Source organism: Chiloscyllium plagiosum, chromosome 12 (genome assembly GCF_004010195.1).
Source record: "Chiloscyllium plagiosum isolate BGI_BamShark_2017 chromosome 12, ASM401019v2, whole genome shotgun sequence".
Classification (NCBI taxonomy): domain Eukaryota; kingdom Metazoa; phylum Chordata; class Chondrichthyes; order Orectolobiformes; family Hemiscylliidae; genus Chiloscyllium; species Chiloscyllium plagiosum.
In genome coordinates this window covers 16,387,799-16,395,390 of record NC_057721.1, presented here as the reverse complement: position 1 = coordinate 16,395,390, position 7,592 = coordinate 16,387,799, and the positions used below count along the sequence as shown (strand labels likewise).

The following is a 7,592-nucleotide window of genomic DNA, read 5'->3' as shown; positions in this document are numbered from 1 at the left end:
GACTTAATTTCGAAGAATCACTTTTGAAATTAATCTGCCCGTACAGACAAGATAAAATCTTCTGTCTCAATTTTTTAGATTCTTTCGATGTAGAGATATCAAACCATTTTTTTCCATCACAACCTGTGTTAACTGTGTATATACACTTGTGCTATATGGTGATACAATTGGTTTTTCTGCCTTTCTAACTTTGTGATATCCATCACATAGAACAGTCACACAGGACTCACCACATTAAATCAGTATTGGCAAGCTTCTTCTTTAACAAGTGCAAGTTTTTATTTTGTCCAACAATGTAAAGAAAGGTGCTAGCAAGTCAATTTATATTATATCTCCCACAGTTGAAGTCAATTAAAATAAAAATGGGAAGAGATGAACTCAGGCTGACATATCACTACCACCCATCTTGGACAAGTAAAAATGCTCTCCATTATACTTAGTGAATGGATTAATATCCCAAATGGGTTTACGTACATTCCACCAAGGAGGAGGAAGTGAGGACTGCTGATGCTGGAGATCAGAGTCGAGTGTGGTGCTGAAAAAGCACAGCAGCATCTGAAGAGCAGGAGAATCGACGTTTCGGGCATAAGCCCTTCCTGACCTGCTGTGCTTTTCCAGCACCGCACTCATGATACATTCCACCAAGCAGACAGACCTCAGGCTGGATGCCAGGTAAGCTGCAGGCCTAATGTACACCTTCAAAGTGAGTTGCTAGCACCAGCTCCATCTAAGCCTGCTGCCTGAGAGAATGTCATTTTGTTTTTTTCATAATGTATTAAATTATGGAATATGGGCACCACTTGCCTTGTTTTTTTCTTTTGTTTTCTTTGTTTTTCCTATAGCCCAACAAGTCCACACCGACCTTCTGAAGAGTAACCCACCCAGACATTTTTCCCTACTCTATTATCATATATTTACCCCTGACTAATGCACCTAACCAAGCATCCCTGAACACTATGGCCAATTCATCTAACCTGCACATCTTTGGATTTGGCCAGCATTCATTGCCCATCTCCAATTACTTTTGTTAATGTAGTGTAAAAAGATAGCAGTTCTGAGTGAAACTCACATTTCTGATTTCCCATCCAAGAATACACAGAATTGTTTTTTAAAAATTACAACACAGTTCTCATGTGCTAGTCAGGTGTTCTAATTTGACAGAGCTGTTGAGTGCTGGGAGAGTAACAAATAAGGTATATCCGCTGAGCATTCCAACAATTGCAGGTAAAAACAAAAATACCACTTTCATAGTAGATCCAGTCCTGCCCCGCCCCCAGAGGGTGTGGTCCAGTCCTGCCCCGCCCCAGGGGGTGTGGTCCAGTCCTGCCCCGCCCCAGGGGGTGTGGTCCAGTGCTGCCCCGCCCCAGAGGATGTGGTCCAGTCCTGCCCCGCCCCCAGAGGCGTAGTTCAGTCATGCCCCGCCCCATGGGGTGTGATCCAGTCCTGCCCGCCCCCAGAGGTGTGGTCCACTCCTTCCCCGCCTCCAAAGGTGTGGTTCAGTCCTGTCCCGCCCCCAGAGGTGTGGTGCAGTCCTGTCCCGCCCCTAAGGGGGTGTCCATTCCCGTCCCGTCCCCGGAGGCGGGTGAGGACCAGACCTGCTCCGTCCCGAGCGGTGCGTGACCCAGACTTTCCCCGCCCCCGAGTGGTGTGGTCCAGTCCCGCCCCGCCCCCAGTGGTGTGGTCCAGTCCTGGAGGCTCGATCCGGTTCAGCAGCGCCACCTGCAGGAGTCTCTGTTCCCCCGGCGTCAGGCGCCAAGAGCGAGCAGACGGTGGGGATCGGGGAGTAAGTGGTTTTTGTTTGGTATTTTTTTCCCTCCGATTACTGAAAACCCATCAGCTCGAGGCTGGCCGCCACCCCCTCCCCGGGAATCCGGGCCCTGTCTCTCCCGCTGCCCCCCTGTTCCCGGGGAGTTGGAGACCTCAGGGCAGTGACACCGCCACCTGCCGGCTGGAGGGTTTTATTGCTCCACCCTCCCCCTTCCCCAACAAATGGGGAAAGGATCACACGCAGAGGCCAATCGGCCCCAGTACTGGCCTGTCAAACCATGTCATCCCCATGTTCCAAGCTGCTTTCTCCACCTTGCACATAGTTTTAATCCAAACACTTACACCACATTTCCAAGCAGTCAGTGAATTTCACAAATAAGAGAATAGCCACCTTTTCCTCGATTGCATTCTGGTTTAATCATACATTGCAGTCATAGTTTGGAAGAAGATTGACAGCTACATAAGGTTGGAATGTGTCTGGAGACAAAGTGAGTGATGAATTTGCATTTTATGCAGCATTTTCCTCAACCTCCCTTCACCCCCGGGTACTGATGAAGGGCTTTTGCCCGAAACGTCGATTTCGCTGCTCGTTGGATGCTGTCTGAACTGCTGTGCTCTTCCAGCACCACTGATCCAGAATCTGGTTTCCAGCATCTGCAGTCATTGTTTTTACCAAGGTACTTCATGGCCAATTGGACTTTATCCAAGAGCAGTCATTTTTTGTTATATGGAACATGTGGCAGCAAATATTTCACAAATAAGAGAATAGCCACCTTTTCCTCGATTGCATTCTGGTTTAATCATACATTGCAGTCATAGTTTGGAAGAAGGTTGACAGCTACATAAGGTTAGAATGTGTCTGGAGACAAAGTGAGTGATGAATTTGCATTTTATGCAGAATTTTCCTTAACCTCCCTTCACTCCAAGGTACTGATGAAGGGCTTTTGCCCGAAACGTCGATTTCGCTGCTCGTTGATTGCTGCCTGAACTGCTGTGCTCTTCCAGCACCACTGATCCAGAATCTGGTTTCCAGCATCTTCAGTCATTGTTTTTACCAAGGTACTTCATGGCCAATTGGACTTTATCCAAGAGCAGTCATTTTTTGTTATATGGAACATGTGGCAGCAAATTTGCACACAGTAAACTCCAACAGACAGCACTGTGACAATGACCAAATTATCTGTTCATGACATCTTGGTTCCAGCACATACACTGACAGAACACCCCATTCAATGAAGTGTGGGTGAGTGAGGTGACTGTCAAAGGCCAACTTGTTTATTCAGGTTTTGTGATCATGAGGTTAATTGGTTCATTAATAATCAACATAACTTTGGAGACCCCTGTATCTGACTTGAGAAACTTTGGAGGAGGGAGATTAATTTGAGTTGCCTGACTGGAAAACAGTGAATGTCATTGTGCTCCACAAAGTCAGTTTGCAAATACATCTTAAAAATGAAGAATCAATGTGGATTTTATAGTTTTGTACATATTTTTCACACTATCTATCTATCTTTCACTTCCCACTTCTTAAATTCTCTATTTTAAGATTGTTGTTTATCAATATATTAGTTCAAACATTGCCCTGTATAATTGGGTAAATTGTCCTGAGTAATATACAGAGCTCACACAGGAATCTTCCATGTGAGAACTATTCTATTTTTGACTATGGTTTGAAGAACAGAAACATCAATGCAAAAGTGTGTGAAAGAAAACTGGTGTTAAATACACTGTTTAGAAATCATTTGGAAAACCTTTCTTTGGGAGGAAACATCGCTATTGTTTTCATCATGATAATTAATAGGTGGTACCAGATATATCAACTTTTTTTACATTATATTACTTTTCAAGGCAATAGAAAAGCATTTGCAAAATTGTTCTTCATGATATTGCCTCTTTAAAACTGTAAACTCAGCCACATCATCATATTACAGTGATGTTTTACTACGATGCTGTTTGCTGCAAAATGAAATTCTATTTATATGTACATCTTGACACCCAATCTATCTTCAGGATTTTACACTTTATTTGATGATGTTCCAGTTAAAATGGTAATTACAGTGGTTTGCACGGGTGAGTTCCAAGTGTGATGCAATATACACCCGAGTACCAAAGTTGGTTTCAACTGTTAATGTTGAGTGTTAAGTGTGAATTACTTTTAAAATGTTTTCCCTACTGTCTCCAAGCTATGGCTTCAGATATAAGTAGTGCGCTTTCCAGCTGCAATCTAAAACGCTTAGATTTTTTTTCATTTTTTTAATGACTAGTCAGAAGTCACACAACACCAGGTTATGGTCCAACAGGTTTATTTGAAATCACAATCTTTTGGAGTGCTGCTTCTTTATCATTCAATAATGGCTCTGTCAGACCCCAGTGATAATTATAGTAAGTCTATTGATTCATACAATGACCTGGATTATATTGCTACCTATATTCTATCACCGGAAAGGTCTCCATTCTTTTCTCCTAGTTTATCCTTCTTCCTTGTATATGCTCTGACAAGGCCACCTTCTACACAGGGAATTGTTGTATTATATTTTCTTCCTTTTCCATTATGTTTGTATCCTCATATAGATGTTCTTAACTTCCATTTTTGGAACTTCCTTCTTCAGTGGACCATTTTCAACACCAACCCACCTTCACATCTCAAATGGTTGCAGTTCTCCAATATCTCTTAAGCATCCCAGCTTTCCAAGCTTACACCATTGTTGGCTGTGATTACATCTAGGTAAAAACAATGACTGCAGATGCTGGAAACCAGATTCTGGATCAGTGGTGCTGGAAGAGCACAGCAATTCAGGCAGCATCCGAGGTCTGCCTGAATTGCTGTGCTCTTCCAGCACCACTGATCCAGAATGTGATTACATCTGTCTAGTCTCTAAGCTCTGCAATTTACTTCCCAAACCTCCTGGATTGACTTCTCTTCTAAAAATACTTCTTGAGACCTACTCTCTGACCAGGCTTTTCATCAACTGTCTCATGTCTCCTTCTGTGCCTTGATCATAGAATCCCTACAGTGTGGAAGCAGGCCCTTGGGCTCAACAAGTCCATACTGACCCTCCAAAGATTAACCCACCCAGACCCATTCCTCTACCCTATATTTACCCCTGACTAATTCACCTTACCTACACATCAGTGAACACTATGGGCAATTTAGCCTGGCCAATCCACCTAGCCTTCACATCTTTGGACTGTGGAAGGAAACTGGAGCACCTGGAGGAAACCCAATCACATACAGGAAGAATGTGCAAATTCCACACAGTCGCCTTAGGCGTGAATTGAACCTGGGTCCCTGGCACTGTGAGGCAGCAGTGCTAACCACTGAGCCACCGTGCCACCATGTTCTATTTTCTTTGGTCCTGCTTTTATGAAGCGCCTTTATTACGTAGAACATGGAATAGTACTGCACAGTACAGGCCCTTCAGCCCTCAATGTTGTGCCAACCTTTTTTCCTACTCTTAAGATCAAACTAACCTATATAACCTACATTTTATTATCATCCATGTGCCTATCCAAGAGTTGCTTAAATGTCCAAAATGTTTCTGACTCTACTTCAATCAGATCTCCACTCAGGCATCTCTTTTGTGTGAACGGAACTTATGTGAATGGGTAAAAACAAAGTTAATGCAGTTTAGTTTTGGAAAGTATGAGCTCATGTTAACTTGAGCTTTGGTTACAACCACAGTGCAGACCACTCTTTAAATGGAGAGGTACTCGAAAAATGCAATGCACAGTGATCTTAATGTTCCAGTGTATAAAACATACAAGTTAACATACAGATGCAGCACATAATTAAGAAAGCAAGTAGAATTTTAGGACCATAAGACATAGGAGCAGAATTAGGTCATTCATCTCACTGAGTCTGCTCCGCCATTCGATCATGGTTAGTATGTTTCTCCACTCCATTCTCCTGCCTTCTGTCTGTAACCTTTGAATCACAGTGTGGAAGTGGGCCTTTCAGCCCATTGAATCTGCACCGACCTTCCGAAGAGCATCCCACCCAAATCCACCCATACATTCCTGCATCCCTAAACACCAATCCACCTAATGTTCACATCTTTGGACTGTGTGAGGAAACCGAAGTAACTAGAGAAAACGCACCCACGTAGACAGGGGGAGAATGTCTGTGTGGAGTTTGCACCAGTCTCCTGAGGGTGGAATCGAACCCAGGTCCCTGGCGTAGAGGCAATAGTGCTAACTGACCCACTGTGCTGTTCCTTGATTCCCTTACAGTCAAGAATCTATCTCTGTTTAAATACACTCAATGACTTGGCCTCCACAGCCCTCTGTGACAATGAGTTCCAAAGTCACCACCCTCTGGCTGAAGAAATGCCTCATCTCAATCTTAAAGGGTTGTCCCTCCACCCAGAGGCTATGCCCAGGGTGCTAGTCTGTCTTACTAGCGGAAGTATTGGCCCTACCTGACCCATGCCTCTCAATATTCTGAGAGTTTCAATCAAATGTCCATCATCCTTCCAAACTCCAAGCACAGACCCACAGTCTTCAAGCACTGATGACAAGCCCTTCACCTCCAGGATCATTCTCGTAAAGCTCCCCTGGATCCCCTCCAATGCAAACACATCCATCTTTAAATACAGGGCACAAAACTGCTTACACATTGCAAATGTGGTCTGACCAGAGCCTCATTACATCTCTGCTCTTGTTTACTAGTCCTCTCGAAATGAATGCTAACATAGCATTTGCCTTCCTAACTGCCTACTGTACCTGCATGTTAACCCTAAGTGAATCCTGAATCAAGACTCCCAAGTCCCTTTGCACTTCAGACTTACGAATTCTTCCCCATTTAGAAAATTGTTTATTTCTATACTTTTCCAACCAAAACGTAAACCTCAAACTTTCTCACATTGTATTCCATCTGCCACTTCTTTGTCCATTAGCCTAGCATGTCCAAGTCCTTCTGTGGCCTCCCCATTTCCTCAACACTACCTATCCCTCACCAATCTTTGTGTCATCTGTAAATTTAGTAGTTTCTTCATCGTTAATGTTTAATATGAATGGTGTACTACCAACATTAACCCCTGCGGAACTCCACCAGTCATAGAGACATAGAGATGTACAGCATGGAACAAGACCCTTCGGTCCAACCCATCCATGCCAACCAGATATCCCAACCCAATCTAGTCCCACCTGCCAGCACCCGGCTCATATCCATCCAAACCCTTCCTATTCATATACCCATTCAAATGCCTTTTAAATGTTGCAATTGTACCAGCCTCCATGACTTCCTCTGGCAGCTCATTCCATACATGTACCACCCTCTGCGTGAATAAGTTTCCCCTTAGCTCTCTTTTATATCTTTCCCCTCTCACCCTAAACCTATGCCCTCTAGTTCTGGACTCCCCAACCCCAGGGAAAAGACTTTGTCTATTTATCCTATACATGCCCCTCACAGTTTTGTAAACCTCTAAAAGGTCACCCCTCAGCCTCTGACGCTCCAGGGAAAACAGCCCTAGCCTGTTCAGCCTCTCCCCATAGCTCAAATCCTCCAACCCTGGCAACATCCTTGGAAATCTTTTCTGAACCCTTTCAAGTTTCACAACATCTTTCCGATAGGAAGGAGACCAGAATTGCACGCAATACGCCAAAAGTGGCCTAATTAATGTCCTGTACAGCTGCAACATGGCCTCCCAACTCCTGTACTCAATACCAATCAAGGAAAGCATACCAACGCCTTCTTCACTATCTAATCTACCTGCGACTCCACTTTCAAGGATCTATGAACCTGCACTCCAAGGTCTCTTTATTCAGCAACACTCCCTAGGACCTTATCATAAGTGTATAAGTCCTGCTAAGATTTGCTTTCCCAA

The 7,592-nt window shown here is 44.0% G+C and overlaps 1 protein-coding gene across 3 annotated transcripts in view; it reads left to right on the top strand.

Moving 5' to 3' along the window:
* The first annotated feature begins 1,571 nt into the window (after positions 1-1,571).
* The window catches only part of LOC122555012 (transcription elongation factor A N-terminal and central domain-containing protein), a 14,525-nt gene continuing 8,504 nt past the window's right edge, over positions 1,572-7,592 (top strand). Inside the window, exon 1 of one of the 3 annotated variants that reach the window (XM_043700592.1) lies at positions 1,572-1,783. The gene's annotated coding sequence lies outside the window, so the exon portion shown is untranslated. Of the gene's footprint in view, positions 1,784-2,430; positions 2,445-2,809; positions 2,827-7,592 lie in introns of those variants that run through there. The other 2 variants (XM_043700593.1, XM_043700594.1) reach the window with 2 other exon arrangements.